General features: G+C 42.2%; 2 long non-coding RNA genes across 2 annotated transcripts in view; one reads left to right on the top strand and one right to left on the bottom strand.

Annotated features, from left to right (window-relative positions):
* The window catches only part of LOC134808811 (uncharacterized), an 89,162-nt gene extending 82,642 nt beyond the window's left edge, over nt 1-6,520 (top strand). Inside the window, exon 3 of the long non-coding RNA XR_010152598.1 lies at nt 2,066-6,520. This is a non-coding gene — a long non-coding RNA (uncharacterized LOC134808811). The remainder of the gene's footprint in view (nt 1-2,065) is intronic.
* On the bottom strand, nt 807-3,771 carry LOC107968731 (uncharacterized). The gene is made up of 3 exons (XR_001710123.2): nt 3,385-3,771; nt 2,427-2,509; nt 807-923 (listed from the first exon to the last, which is right to left on the bottom strand). It is a non-coding gene; the product is annotated as an uncharacterized LOC107968731 (long non-coding RNA).
* Nucleotides 6,521-16,005: the final 9,485 nt, after the last annotated feature.

The following is a 16,005-nucleotide window of genomic DNA, read 5'->3' as shown; positions in this document are numbered from 1 at the left end:
GAGCATCTCAGAAAGATGATGAATTTGAAAAGCAACCCCACAAGTCTACGTACTGTGAGATACCATCTTTATACAGCTCAAAACCAAGAAAACTAAGCAATACATTATTTGAGATAATAATGTATTTCATCCGATAGATGGGATGAAAGAGTATTTGTAAAAGGGAACTATAAAGATGACATTCAGGATAGTGATTACCTCTGGGAAAAGAAAAGAGGGTGGGGTAGGGGACACAGAGATACTTAAGGTAGTCACTAGGTGCATGTTCTAGACCTTAAGTTGGATGATGGGTTTTGGAGCATTTATTATATAAATTCATTAGGAGGCAACTGAAGTATTTCACTTGAAGACCAATATGATCTGATTATTTCTAAAAGATCACACTGGGTATAGATGCCAGAAATTTAAAAAAAACAAGAAATATACAACAGTTCTATGTATCAATTATTATATTTAAGAAAAAATTACTCATTCTGCCTACTACGTGGAGAATGCATGAGTGGAATCAGTGAGACTAGTTAGGGGGCTGTTTCAGTTTCCTAGATGGAAGCTTCCATTTTACAGACTCCAGAAGGTCTGAGATCAGGCCCATAGCCCACCATTATAGTGGCACCATTCCATGTAAAATAATGGGATCAGTACATTTTTATTTAATAAGATCATGAATTTTCAAGTAGAAAGAGTGGCTAGATATATTGAAACTGAAGACATAGGCTCATAATGGTTATTGAACTGCCAACTCTATAGCAACTGCATGTTTAAAAATCACCTTCACATTCATTATCTGTTTTTCTCCAACTATACGACATTCATTCATCATGCAGGAGGGAAAGTGTCTACTCCAAGTTCACACAGCAAGGTGAGGATTGAGCTGCAGCTGGAACGCTCCAAGTTGGTGTACTCTTTCCAGGATATTTTGATGCCTATCAAGCACCAAACATAAATGATTACCTTTAGTACTACCTCACCTCACCTCCCAAACCACTCTGCTTCAGCTCTCATATTTTGGCAATTATCTTTCAAACTCTGTTGTCTGTATAGTTTGTTACACATGCACACACACATACAGAAATACACACATATATACATATATACGTATATATATATATTTAGCATACCTATTCTCTATAAAATTTTCTAATTCTATATGCCCAGCCTCAACAATTTCATTTGTTCATTGAGGGTGATATTTAAGCTTTTTCTCTTTTTTTTGCAACCCATAGTGTTGCAAACATAGTGGGCATGTTGAGGTACTGCCACCTATCACCCCAGGGAATCCCCAAAATTGATTCAGTTACTCTAGTGACTAGGTGGGTTCTCCTTTTCCTCATTGCTCCAGGCTGCATGCTCTGTTACAGAAAAAGGCTTTCTTATACATGAGGGGACTGTTATTCAACAAAACTATTCAAAACAAACTTACCCTCCTGCTAGAACTTTCTAAAATATAATCCCTACACCAGACACAGTATAGTTCATGAGCAAATCATCCTCTGCATTCTGGGGCAGCAGTTTCCAATTCGCCGGATGCTAAGACATCTGATTTCTTTTTACAAAGGCCCTAGGTTCCTTCCCTACTCTTTTTAATTATAATCCTGGATCCACCATCTCACCCAAGTCCACCATCAAGAATATAAGAAATCTATTCCTGAGCAAGGGAGTAACTAAGATCAGGGTTTATCCTAGGTCTAGAAGCAGAGCCATAGAAATCAAGATGTAGGATGCTGAGTAGGTAGATGCAAGGATGAAGCAAGGTAAAAAACTGGAAACATCAGGGCCTCAATGACCAAATCCAGGTAGGAGCTTAAGAGAGCAGTAGCAGGAAGTGTTAGGAAATCCTGTATTCCAAAGTTCACAAACTGAAACAGGAAAAAATGCACAGAAGGCCAGTCTCTAGGAGAGATGAATCTTTCTGAGGACCTTAAACATCTAGTGGATTTGTTTTTCTAAGAACAAAAATGTTAATATCTATTAAGCATTACATTCCAGGTACCACTATAATCTATTTCATGCATAGTCTCATTTAATCTGCACAAAAATATGACTTTCCTTTTCTTCCATTTTGCAGAAGAGGAAGCTGAGACTTAAGAGAATGAAATGACTTACCCCAGATTACACAGCTACTGGGAAAGAGAAGAAACAGAGACAGAGAGAAGTTGGGCTGGATTTGAATCTAGACAGTCTCACATGCAAGCTATCATTTAGCCAACAGTTGATATTCCTGTCAGGTATTCTGTGGCCTTCAACTCCCTCCAAGATTTCCTGACAACATACATCTGTATTATAAACATTTTAAACCAATATATATTGATTTGGCATTGACAATTGCACATGTTTATTCTCGGAGATGACTAGAACGAGCTCAGGATTGAGAACCACTGCTTTGGGCTTGAAAAGACCCTGCAGATAAAGACATCAAGATGCTTTACCCTCGAGACCCCTTTGGAGGAGTCACTGTCTCCGTCGTAACTCTGCACAGTCCCTCCAGCAGCTGTTGGATGACTTCCATGCCCTGGAGTGTTAAAGGAGGAGAATGGGGGCAGAATTAGAAGATACAGAAGGACAAGTCGAAGCATCATAATTCTGATTTTAAAAAATCAGGACACCATAGAAATTCTATTTCTGAAGATTTATACTCCACTTAATGCCATGAGGACTTTAGGTGGCTAAAAAAAATCTGGTAAACTAAACAGGGTTATTGGATTGTGAAATTGAAAGCCATAAAATTTAAAACAATTTCATATGAAACTTCAACTTTTTTTTGAATTTCAAAGTAAAAGAGGCAGTATCAAGAAAATTTGAATCTCAAACGAAGAGGAGAGGAGCCAAATTTCCCCTTTGCTGACAACTGAAAACCCATCATCAGTCCAGGGTGACTCAGGTTAAACACCTGCTCTGGGGCTGATGCCTGAACTTGCCCCTGATTCTTGCTGTATCAGGTTTGAGACTAAATCAGGCAACTCCTGTCTCCTAGATTCCTCTCAGTGTCTGCAGGAGCCCTCTTTCTTTTTCTCCTATGGAAAGGCCGTTATAATGTCTCGCCCACTTTCGCCTCTTTGTGAACATGGCACCAGAACTTTGCACTTCACATGGTCTATAAGATGTCATCTTCTAATTTTTCCCCTTTTGTGTTAAATGTCTTTTTCCAGTTGAAAAGTAAGCTCTTTTAGTGTAAGGGCACTCTCTGATGCCACCCTTGCTTGTTCCATTCTCAAGTGAGCAGTAGCTTAGTGCAGTGACTATGATTTGAGTTTGAATTCTGAACCTCTGTGACATTGAACAGATTCCTTATCCATTTCTTCTGTAAAATAGGATTAAATAGGCAAAAAGTACTTAACCCAGTATCCAGCATATATTCATTCCTCAATAAACCTTACTTAGCATTACCTTTTATTGACTGGAAGAAATGGCTTTAGGACTTCATACACAGCTGAGGCACTCTAATGGATGATTTCCTCATTTTTGCCTCTCCAAGCTCCCAGTCCTCCCTTTTCAAGATTAGAAGCTGAATGCTTCTTCTATCCCCTCCCACCCCCATCACTACAGCTCCTCTCCAGCTGATTCAAGTATCTATTACCATCTCATTGAGATGCCACTTAGACAAGGCCTTCAAATGTGGAGCTGCAGAAGGGGCTGGGTGTAGTCTGGGGGAAAGGACTGCCCATTAACATTCAATCCATAATAGAGACCATTATCTTGGCAGCAAAATACCCCAGCAGTAGTGATGTGAGGAAAGGGGGGTGGGTTACCAAAGCAACAGGGAGACTGGAGCTGCACTGTTTCTATGGCAACAGAGAGCAAGCACGAGCATTCTTCTAGTTGGAATGATGATTATTTAGGCTCTCACCAACAGTATCAGTGACTCATCAGGTGGATTGTGTTGCAAAGTGTGGATTAGTAAAGGGTTTCTCTTCAAATCCTGGCAAGAAGGAAGCCCACAATAGAGATCCTGACTCTTCAAGCTGGAGCCTGGACTCCTTTATTAGGAATGAAGGGTCTCTCTTTGGCTACTGGCCAATTAATTACCTCCCTAATATCAGCAATTCTTATTTATGATCTGCAATCTCCACGAGTAGCCTGCTTGGACAAAACCCATTTATGGAAATCCAATTCATAAGGTACATAAATTAAGTAGTAGAGAAGTGCCTACGCAATTTTCCCTTTTCCCTCAATTTTAATTTTATCAAAGAAACACACTCACATCATTAAAAAGTCAATTAGTGCTTAAAAGCTTATAACAAGAAACATCAATCCCCACACATATAACACCCCTCCCTCTCCCTGGTTCCTAGAGGCAACCACTTTCAGGAACTTTCGTTTTATATCTTCTATTTACCTCCATATTTTCAAATATCTCCACATTGCCTACAATTTCCTATTAAAGTGGGTAGATAAAGCTCTTCACACCTTGCCTCTCTTAAACTCAACCTCCTAATATGATTATGCACCATTTAGTCATGCACCACTAAATGACAGGGATACATTCTGAGAAATGAGTTGTTAGGTGATTTTGTCCCTGTGCAAACATCACAGAGGGCACTTACATAAACCCCTATAGTAGAACCTACCACACACCTAGGCTGTATGGTGTGGCCTATGGCTCTGAGGCTACAAACATGTATAGTATGCGACTATACTGAATACTGTGTATAGGCAATTGTAACACAATGGTGTTTGTGTATCTAAACATAACCAACCATAGAAAAGCTACAGTAAAAATATTGTATAAAAGATTAAAAATGGTATAGCTTGGTAGAATATGTAGTATGAATGGAGCTTACAGGACTGGAAGTTGCTCTGGATGAGTCCGGGAGCTAGTAGTGAGTGAATGGGAAGGTCTAGAACATTACTGTACAATACTGTAGACTTCATAAACACTGTACACTTGGACTACACTAAATTTATAAAAACTATTTCTCTTTCTTCAACAACAAATTAACCTTGACTTGACTATAACTTTTACACTTTATAAACTTTTAAACCATTTAAAACTTTTTGAGTCTTGCAATAACACTTAGCTCAAGACATAAACACATCGTACAGCTGTACAAAAAATTTTTTTTCTTTATTTCCTTATTCTATAATGTTTTTCCTATTTAAATATTTTTTAACTTTTTGTTAAAAACTAAGACACAGACACACATGCTAGCCTAGGCCTTCACAGGGTCAGAATCATCAAGACGTCACTAGGTTATAGGAATTTTTCAGCTCCAATATAACCTTATGGGACCACTGTCATGTATGCATGTGGCCCATTGTTGAGCAAGATGTCATTATGTGACACTTGACTGTGTATCGTAACTTTTGAATAAATCCTATTTATGGATTATGATGTTTTCATCATTAAGGACATGGAAATATTGGCTCACTGCTGAACCAATTAGGGAAACTCAGTAACATGATTTTACACAGGCTGGGGCTAGAGGCTTCCCCATTCAAGATGCAGACCTGCACCCAGTCCTCTGGGTCTGGTTTGGTACATGGCCCTCCTCTGCACTTGGCGTCCGCATATCCGGAGGCTCTCTGTTCAGTTTCTCTGAATAATTCCCTCCCGCTTCTTGACAATTAGATCGGAAGACTCTGGCCCTTACCCAGACCCACGTCCCTCCCTTGCTTGCAGCCTGCATTTCTGGCTCACCCTCAGCCATTGCTGGGGCCATGGGTTCCTGAGCCTTTAATTGGGCAGTTGGTTTGACCTTTCCTGCCACTGCCCTCTTGTACAAGCGGGTTCTGAGTTACAGATATCTTCTGGTGTTGTCCAAAATGGACTTGTGGTTCTCGTTCTCATGCTCTTGTTGTTTGGGGGTGACTTCCATAGAAGACGGCAGAAACTTCTTTGCCTTCATAAACCTGGAAAGTTTTCTTGAAGAAGTTGGCTGCCTGGAAGGTAATTTCCACTGGAGTGATTTTTGCAATGGAACTAAATTATATAAAAATACCTTCATAATTTTTAAATTACAGTACCTTACTTTAAATGTGTGACTATATAAACCTGTCCAGAGAATGATTTGGTTTGGAAAAAATTGGATGAAATGTGGGTTTTTTTTTTAAAAAAAACTTTTTGTTCTAGTATGTTATAAATCAAAGCTAGGCAATTTCACCTTTTGACTGAGGAAGATCACTTTTGAGACTCTATTCTAAGAAAAATAATTCAAGACAAGCACTAAATGAAATTGATCATTGCTCTGTTAAATATGATTGTGAAAATGGAAATGATCTAAATATCTAATGAGAAGAAAACTGATACGTGAATACAATGGAATGGTCTATTCAACATGGAAAATATGTCATTGTACTAAGTGAAAGAAGCTGAATGCAAAGTGGACTTTATGCTCTGGTTACAAGTGTGTAAAACAGCCATTTAATATTTGTGTTGCAAATTCTCCATCTGTAAAATGGGATAGTAAATTAATTACCTTATAGAGTTATCATGAGAATTAAAGGAAAGAATGCCCCTAAAGTTTTCAGCTTGTGCCTGACACACAGTAAACGTACAATAAATGCTAGCTACTATTACTACTGCGATTACACAGTGCAATGGTACGTCTGTAAAGGTTGTGGGCTTATGTGTGTTCCAGTCTCATTTTTCTTGCTCTAGTATTACTTGCTCAGTAAATAAAAATCAAGACACACACAAAAAACCTCCATAATAATAAAGAAACATATATATTATAATGGCATGTTTGCAAGCATTTACATTCCCTGGCTCACTTGTTGGTTTAGAGCAATGGCTCTCAACATGGAGCCCCAGGACCAGCAGCAACAGTGTCACCTTCAAAGTGGTTAGAAATGCAGATTCTCAGGCCCTACCCAAACCTCTGGATCAGAGACTCTGGGGTGGGATCCAGCAATCTGTATTTTAACAAGCCCTCCAGGGAATTCTGTTTCGCCTGGGCTGCACTTTGGAATCATTTTAGGAGCTTAAAAAATAATAATGCCTGGCCCCACTCAGATCAATTAAATCAGACTCATCATGCATAGGGCTCAGGCATTGGTTTTTGTTTTTATTTTATTTTATTTTATTTTATTTTTATTTTATTTTATTTTTCTTGAGATGGGGGTCTTGTTCTGTCACCCAGGCTGCAGTGCAGTGATGCAATCTCAGCTCACTGTGGCCTCGACCTCCTGAGCACAAGGGATCCTCCCACCTCAGCCTCCTGAGTAGCTGGGACTATAGATATGTTCCACTATATCTGCTAATTTTCATATTTTTTTGCAGAGACGGGGTTTCACCATGGTGCCCAGGCTGGTCTCAAACCCCTGGGCTCAAGTGATCCACCACCTTAGCCTCCAAAAGTACTGGGATTACAAGTGTGAGCCACCATGCCAGGCCCAGGCATTGGTAATTTAAAAAAGCTACCAGGTGATTCTAATGCACAGCCAAAACTGAGAACCATTGATATAGACAGAGATCACTATACAGAGAGGCCAAGTCAGATGGGAGGGGCAGATAGCCTTACACACAACCTTTTAACCCTGTTCCACCATCCTTGGCTTCTGCAGGACTCTCTTGTTCCTATTCTTAATTGATACCAAGTCCAGAAGAGAAGAAGGGTAAGTAAGGCTCTTCCAAGCCTCCCAGACATGTGTTGATAGATCTTAAAGATCAAGTAGAAATAAAAATGAGGGAGGTCTGATGTGGTAATATGAGCCTGTAGAACACGGTTCTCTCTACATTTGAGAAAACTACTTTTTTCTCAAAAAAGGTCTTGGTGCATTGGTCTGGGTGCAAAGCTCTGGGTGCATTGGCCCCAAGGAAAACATGGTATTTTCTCAGCAGCCAGACCAGAGACAATCCCCAATTCCCTCCATTTTCTGCTCATGACTCCCTCTCCCTTTGAGATTTGAGCTGTGTCCCATCAAAGAGTTTAAGGAATACCCTACAGGAGTAAGTTTCAGTTCTTGGCAAATTTTGTGCTTTCATCTTGGAGATTTGCCGACAAATTTCTATCAAGAAATGACAAAGAAATAAACACCCCTGGTTTTATTTTCCCTTCACTCCAATTTTCTCACTTGTTTGCTTTTATCCTGTTGAATCTTACATATTTGTATAATCCTCCTCAAATCCTGTTTTAGAATTCAGTGGGGTAAAATAAATAAGAAGCTATAAAAGCCAATCAGTCATATTCTACATTTGCTTTTTTTACAGAATCCTTCATTTATTCAATCAGTAAGCATTTATTCAGTTCATTTTAAGACATTTCTATTGAGAACTTCTAGGTGCACTGGGAAAGCTACAAAAGAAATCAAGCTATAATGCCTTTCCTTTCTTTAAGCAATTTATTTACCATTGTTGGTAGATGAGAGAGAAACACCTGAAACAAACAAACAACAGTATATGATAAATTACTGAGCTAAATACTATCAACTGTGACAGGAAACTGAGGTCTATAGAGTGCTTACTACAAATCAGGCAGTGGGCTAGATGTTTTCCATACATGGTCCCTCATGTTTTGGGTACGACCCTATAAGGTGGTAATTAGGGCAAGCCAGCTTCACGGGCCAGAGCCTGAGAGCTTTGGATTGTGCCTGGGCAATTTACTTAACCTCTCTGTGTCTCAAGAGTAAAATGAGGACAATAACTTCCTATCTCAATGAGCAGCCCTGAGTCGCAAGTTCACGTAAAGCACATAGCACAGTGTTCAGTTTGTCTCAATTACTTAACATGCTTTGGTGCCTGGCACATACAGGCTATTCATCATTGTCAGATGGCATTTTAATTCCACTTTAAAGATGAGAAAACTGAGGTTGAAAGTGAATGTTATGCTTTCACGGAACAGCTACACTCCAAAACCTGTGTGTCTTCTCTTCTTTGTTTCTAAAATCAAGTGCCGAAATATTCAGCAGAGGTCCCAAGTGATTCACTATTTTGTTTGCATTATACAAACACTTTACAAACCCAAGGTTGAGCTCCACAAGGTCAGTTTGATTTGTCTCTTGATGTTTAATAAAGAGATATGTCGTAAGAAATAAGTTCCTCCCAGGCTAACAACCCTACCCAAGGCTCACACATGGCATGAAATCTAAGCCTCTGCAGGTCTCTTCACTGGGCCTTTGATGTTTTTCTCCTCTGGCTCAAGGCAAGCTCTCTTCCTGCCTTTGTGCCTTTTTCTCACTGAAACCTACCTGCCTCTCTCCTCTTCCTTCCATTCCTCCTCTTCCCCATCCCATACCCTCCCACATTCCAAGGCCCAATCCAAGCTCTCCTGTGGCTCCATCTCCTCCCTCCTTTCTCCTTTCTGCCTTCTCAGAGCCCATATAGCCATGCTCAGTGCTTTGAACAAGAACCAGCCTTTGCTCACTGTGCACAGCACCCACTGGTATTATCTATTGAATCCTCAAAACCACCTTGATAATTGTGGTTTTAGCATCCTTACTTTACAGCTGAAGAAACTTAGGCTCAAAGGGGTTAAGAAATGTGTTAGAGGTCCCTCATCTTTTATAGAAACTGGAAGAGCTGACTATAAACCTAGTTCTCTAGCCTCATGCTGCAATCCATGCTGTTCATGCCTGGTAATCTTGGCCCTCCTACTAGACTACAAGTTCCTTGAATTCGGTGAGCACAGGAATGGGACTGTGTATAGAACTAAGCATTTAACAACTAACAGAGCAATCCTCAGGCAGAACTCTATGCCCTGGTAGAACTTTCCTTCCTATCACAGACCCAGATTGTGCAATTGAAGGAACCCCATTGGGCAGTAGACTGACACAGTAGGTGTTGCAAAGACATTCATGATAAAGAGCACAGACCTCAGTAGACCTCAGTGCCCCTCTTCAAATCAGACTTTCTGAGTAACTTGTCCCCTTTTCATTTGTTTCTATGCAAAATCCGAGGTCTTGTGGAGGCTTATCTTGTTCAATACTTGAATGGCATGACTTCTGGACTTCTGGACTTCCATCTATTATTTATGCATTTAAAAATACCTATTGAGCACCTACTATGTGTATGGTCACTGTGCTAGGTGCTGCAACGTGAGGAAAAAAAGAGATGCAGTCCCCACTGTCATGAAATACAGCCATGTAATCAAAGAATCCCACAATTCTACCACGAGAAGTACTGTGATCGAGAGGTACATAATGCCGAGAGCATTTACGAGAGGATGTGGCCTGTCCAGGAGGTAAGAGAAAGCCTGCCTTGAGGAAGTGATCATTGAGCAGAGACCTGAATGAAAGTAAACACTATCTTAGAAAAGGAAATGGTGGGCTGCACACCACAGCTCACACCTGTAATCTCAACACTTCAGGAGGCTGAGGTGGGAGGATTGTTTGAGCCTAGGGGCTTGAGACTAGCTTGGGCAACACGGGGAGGCTCTGTCTCTACAAAAAATAAGAATAATTAACCAGGCACGATGGCACACGCCTGTGGTTCCGGCTACTTGAGAGGCTGAAGTAGGAGGGTTGCATGGGCTCAGGAGGTGGAGGCTGCAGTGAGCTGTGATTGAGCCATTGCACTCCAGCCTGGGTGACAGAGTGAGGTCCTGTCTAAAAAAAAAAAAGGAAGTTGTGGAGAGAGCAGAGCAAAAGCCTTTTCGTGAGGCCACAGAAACAGACACAGGCGAAGGGAAAGTGATGGGAGGTGCAGCCAGAGAGGCAGGAGGGGTCATACTGTGAATGGCCTTTTGGACATGTGAAAGATTTGGGTTCTTATTTTAAAATCAATTGGAAAACCCTCAAGGATTTTAGGCAGAGGGTAACATCATAAGATATAAGTTTCAGAAAGCTTACATCATGGGAAACAGATGGGAGCCATGAACAAAGTAGACCAGGAGACTCAGCCAGAAAGGTGATGTGGGCCAGGGTGCTGATGGGAAGGCTCAAACAAGTGGGCCAATGAGAGACATTCAAGAGATACAGTTGCCGCGATTTGTGATGGACTGGATGGAAGAGGATGGGAGAAAGACATGTCAGGGGAGATACCTCAGTGTGTCATTTGCAGCTTGGTGGATGAGGCTTCCATTCACAGAGATGGGAATATCCTGAAAGATGATGGCTTCTGAGGGAAACTCTTAAGTTCAGCTTTTATCAGGCTGAGTTTGAGGAAAATTTGATATATCCTTAAAGAATGTCAGGAAGGCAGCTAGGTGTATGGGCTTGGGGTTTAAAAGACACTTAGGCTTTTCTAACTTGAGGCTTATGAGGCATCTGCCTTTAGGGGGTAATTAAAGGAATGCTAATAGGAACTAGGACTAAGACTTGAGCTTCCTCAATTTTTTTTTTTTTTTTTTTTTGAGATGGAGTTTCGCTCTTGTTACTCAGGCCGGAGTGCAATGGCACAATCTCTGGCTCACCGCAACCTCCGTCTCCCGGGTTCAAGCGATTCTCCTGCCTCAGCCTCCCTAGTAGCTGGGATTACAGGCATGTGCCACCACACCTGGCTAATTCTGCATTTTTAGTAGAGACGGGGTTTCTCCATGTTGGTCAGGGTGGTCTCGAATTCCCACCCTCAGGTGATCCGCCCGCCTCATCCTCCCAAAGTGCTGGGATTACAGGCATGAGCCACTGTGCCTGGCCAGAGCTTCCTCAATATTTAATGGCAAAGATGAACCTGTAAAAAGACAGACATTATGGTCAGAGTGGTAAGAGGAAAGTCAGGACAGGACAGGGAGTGCTTTAAGCAGGATTTACAACATGGGGGTCATCTGGGCCCTAAGCTGAGCTTTGCAAGATAGTAATGCTAATAAAGTAATAGAAACATAATCTGTTGTCATCAGTGAATTTTATGATGCCAAAAACCTCACGTTGCAGCCCCCACCAAACACTCAAAACCTTGGTCTTGTTATTTGAGTTCAAGTCAAGCTGTTTGAAAAAAAAAAGCTGGTCACTCATCCAACCTATTCTAGCATTCCAATTCGGCAGAAGAAAAAAGACAAAGGAATCTGAATTTGTTGATAATCTTTGATCTACGGGTCAAGATAAGAAAGAGAAATTATCTGCAGCTAAAATCAAATCTCTCTCTCATCCAAAGGTAGTGAATCCCCAGGTGGGTGCAATGTGCACCTAATGAAGAGTCCATCTGTTACAAGAATTGTGGCAAAGCTCTGAGAGCATCACAGCAGCCTATGACAAGACCACTTTGTCCTTTCAAGCATGTTATAAAGACTTGGGAAAGGCTTCGTTTTGCCCCTGACATTAAAGCACCATTAAAGGATTTTGAATACACACTCAAAGCCAGGCAATTCTGAGGATGGCAGGAGTCATGAACTCATCCTATTACTCTTAGTGAGACAGAAAACATTTAAAAAAAAAAAGAAGAACAAAGGTCCGTTTCAAGAACAGAAAAGCCCAGGAATGAAAGAGGAGGATTGTTACTGCATGTGGAATCTCAGCTTAAAATAGCACACAGTGTGCCTGACGTCCTGTGAAGTAGCAATAGCTATGAGAGCATCTGTGCTCAAACACATTGTCACATGGATGTGAGGCTTGAGCTCTTTCTTCCAAAACTCTGGGTGCAGGCAATTACCACCATGCTGGGGTGGGCAGGGGCCTCTCTGTCAGCCACGTTTCCTCTCTGGTATGTGCTGGGGATCTGTAATTCACACCAAATTCACACAATGATTGGACCTAAGCATGCCTCTCACCTTTGGATAGCTAGTAGGTTCAACACCCATTGGAGAGGAAGAAGACAGAGGTTCTATGGTGGTGGTAGGGAGGGATAGGGAGGGACAGGTCTGTTGTTTCTCCATCATGAAGAATGATGCAATGGCAGCCACTTACTAAAGGTCTACTGTGGGCCATAGACTGTACAAAACTCTTTATATAGGTAATCTCAAATCCTCACAAGAACTCTGAAAATTAGGTATTATTACCTCCAATTTACAGATAAGGAAACTGAGTCTGGGAGAGATTGTGAGTGCCCACGGTCATCCAACCGATAGCTAACCCAGCCAGGTGTGTCTGGCCCCGAAGTCCATCCTTCTTGGACCTTACCTGGGGTTCATACTTGGTTGTGGATGAAGAGTGTGAGATAGGTAGGAGGTGTTAGAAACTCAGTGGAAGAGGCCCGACACGGTGGCTCACACCTGTAATCCCAGCACTTTGGGAGGCTGAGGTGGGTGGATCACGAGATCAAGAGATCGAGACCATCCTGGCCAACATGGTAAAGCCCCATCTCTACTAAAAATACAAAAATTAGGCCGGACGTTGTGGCTCATGCCTGTAATTCCAGCACTTTGGGAGGCCAAGGTGGGTGGATCATCTGGGGTCAGGAGTTCAAGACCATCCCTGGCCAACATGGTGAAACCCCGTCTCTACTAAAAATACAAAAATTAGCTGGGTGTGGTGGCACGTGCCTGTAATCCCAGCTACTCAGGAGGCTGAGGCAGGAGAATCGCTGGAACCCGGAAGGCGGAGGTTGTAGTGAGCCGAGATCATGCCACTGCACTCCAGCTTGGTGACAGAGCGAGACTCTGTCTCCAAAAAAAAACAAAAACAAAAACAAAAAAACTCAGTGGAGGGGACATGCAGCATCCATTGTCCCTTTCAGGAGACTGCCCCTCCCCCACGGGGTTAAATCATGCTGGGATGGAAATCTGGGCACCTGCTCTCCCGCTGGGGAAGCTATCAGAGTCCCCAGAAGCTCCTTCTGCCAGATCTTTCCTCTGCTCCCCGCAGACAGGAGTTTGGCTCCTGACCTAAGCTCAGCCAGCCAGGGTCTCTCTCCTGGGATACTGACCCCTGAGCAGAGAAACAAGGACAAAATAAATCATTGAGCTCATTCATTCCCACAGCAGAACCCACAAGAGAGTGCTGAGCACTTCTGCATTTTCCAGGCTCCATTCTTCAACCACTCCCCATCCAGTGAATTCTCTACTGCTTGTGACCAGTTTCTCTTGCTTACAGTTGAAGAACCCTAACTAAAATAACCCAGTATATAAAAGAGTTCTGATACTTAATAAAACAAGGAGAAGGAACTTGGGAAAACATTTCAAAGACCATTATAATGGGAGTAGGGGCCTAGAGGCCTTGGTGGAATCCACTGATGGCTGTGACCAACAGAACAGGGCAGACGGGACAATCGACTGGTTCTGGGAATTGCCCTTAGCTGACCTGGAATCTTCCAGTTTTTCCTTTTTGGAACACTTTTTGAGGAGATACCGCACTTAGGAACCCAACCACCAAGCTATGAAAACTCTAAGTCCCATGAAGAGGCCATGGAAGGGTGGCCCAGCTGGGCCCCACTGAGCCCAGCTGCCAGCCAGCACCCACTGCCAGACTCGGAAGTGAGCCACCTTGGATGGCCGGCCCAGCCGAGCCTTCATCTGGCTGTGACCACGTGAGACCCTAAGCAAGAATCTCCAGGTCTACATGCAGAAGTGTGAGCCATAATAAATTGTTATTTTAAGATACTAAGTTTTGAAGTGGTTTGTTACACAGTCATAGATAACCAGAACAGACGGCCTCGAATGAGGATTGCTGGATAGAAGGAAAGGTGCTCTTACAATTTGATAGATATTGTCAAATTCTCCCCCTTGAAGGCTATACCAATTCACATATCCACCAAGGGTAGATGACAGTAAAGATGGGATTTTTTAAAGCCAAGCTCCTTATATTTTTCATAGCTATAAGAAATCAAGGGCACTCATATATCACCTACTTGCACTCATGATTTCAAAACTCTTGTCAAAGAAAAAGAATAGAAAAAAAGGTATTTGAAAAGAAGGGCAGGCTATTCAGAATTCTTTTTAACACCTTACAATATACCTTGGCCTGTCACTCAATTTACTGGGCATCCTGGTGATAAATCATGCTAACATTTGTGATAAAGGTAACTAAGCAGTGGCTTCTAATTAAATTTCATTTGTACAGCAAATATTTTCTGAGACACAACTCTATGCAAAGCACGGAGGGACCATGGAGAAGACTGTGGCACGAATGGAGCAGAGTTTACAGTGTCTCATAAATAAGTCAAGCCTGCTCCCTGTTTTCTGCAAAATGGGAGCAGCCAGCATTGCCTCCGCACCTTGATCCTGACACTGGGCCAGCACCTTGATCCTTGCTCTTACTGCATGTGGGTTTCTATATTCACCAGCCTTTGTCTGTCTGAGAGGACTGACTGCCTCCAGTCCTGCTCGCTTTGGTTCCTAGCTCCCTAATAACATGACTTTACATAAAGTAGGTATTTTTGCATTATTTGTTTTGGTTTTCCTTTTTTAGGGACAAGGTCTTACTCTGTCACCTAGGCTGGAGTGCAATGGCACAATCACGGCTCAATTCAGCCTTGAATTCCTGGACTCAAGCGATCCCCCCACCTCAACCTCCTGAGTAGTTGGGACTACAGGTATATACCATCACACCTGGCTAGTTTTTTTTTGTTTGTTTGTTTTTTTAGAAATGGGATCACACTATGTTCCTTACCATTTTAACAAGCTGGTCTTGAACTCCTGGCTTCAAGCAAGCCTCCCACCTCAACCTTCAAAGCGCTGTGATTACAGATGTGAGCCACTGCGCCCAACTGGGAAGTGGGGTTTTTACCCCTTCCTTCTTTACATCTGAAGAGACTTCCAGTATGGTCTCATTATCATTTTGTGTGTGTGTGCGTGCGCGCGTGTGTGTATGTGTGTTTGTGTGTGTGTGTGTGTGTTTGTGTGTGTGATTTCCAGATGCTGAGACTTCTAGATCTCTGGAAATTAAAGTAGTTGGGAAAAGAAAGAGGGTGAAGTCAGGGAGAGAAGAAGGTGAGTGAGTAAAAGAGAGATGCCTCCTGTATCAGAGAGTGGACAGTTCTTTCACTCCAGGCCAGGGACAGTGAAGGAGAGAAGTCCTTTTTGCACATAATAGTAAGAATCTGGACTACAACAAAGATTCTCTCCTTGAACAAACACTGATCAGGCTTCTCTGAGCTCTCTTTTCAACCAGCCCTCAACCCCAAGGTCTTGTCTTGTACCTGCCCCACCCATTCTTAGCAAAGAGTCCTGCTAAGTCGTCCCCCTACTGATCACGCTTGACATCTGATCAAGTTCTTCATCCCTCACCCTTGGTGTCTAAATCCTTGGCCTGCCTTTAGCAAGA

The sequence above is a fragment of the Pan troglodytes genome, chromosome 18 (assembly GCF_028858775.2).
Source record: "Pan troglodytes isolate AG18354 chromosome 18, NHGRI_mPanTro3-v2.0_pri, whole genome shotgun sequence".
NCBI lineage: Eukaryota > Metazoa > Chordata > Mammalia > Primates > Hominidae > Pan > Pan troglodytes.
This window is presented reverse-complemented; position numbering and strand designations above follow the sequence as displayed.